Source organism: Eimeria mitis, genomic scaffold (assembly GCF_000499745.2).
Source record: "Eimeria mitis Houghton genomic scaffold, Emh_scaff2099, whole genome shotgun sequence".
NCBI classification, from domain to species: Eukaryota; Apicomplexa; class Conoidasida; order Eucoccidiorida; family Eimeriidae; genus Eimeria; species Eimeria mitis.
Window position 1 is genome coordinate 1 of NW_013570422.1, and position 495 is coordinate 495.

The window sequence follows — 495 nt, forward strand, 5'->3', positions numbered from 1 at the left end:
CCTAAACCCTAAAAATTAAAATAAAGTTTGTCAGAATAAGAAGAAAAGAAAATAAACAAAACTAATAAAAAGGAGAAAAAAACTTTTTTATTTATTTGGTTTGATGAATATAAATACAAATAAATGTAGCAGCTGCACCCCATCTGTAGTATACAAACAAATAAAAAAAAACGCATGCATGCATTCTACTTATATTTATTTATTAAAATATAAATATTATAAATATATAATATTTTTTTATTTATTTTTTTTATTTATATTCACCTAAATACGTTGTGTAGGCCTCGTATTGTCTACCGAGCAGGTCAGAGGGGGGCAGCATGGTAGCTGCACATACACCGCAGAAAGCAGAGAAAAATTTTTGTTTTTTTTCTTACAAAAGTTGAGAAATAAACCCACTAATATATTTTATTAATTAATAAATAAATAAATTTAATTAATTTAATTTATTTATTTATTTATTTAATTATATATTTCCATATTTACAATAGTTTA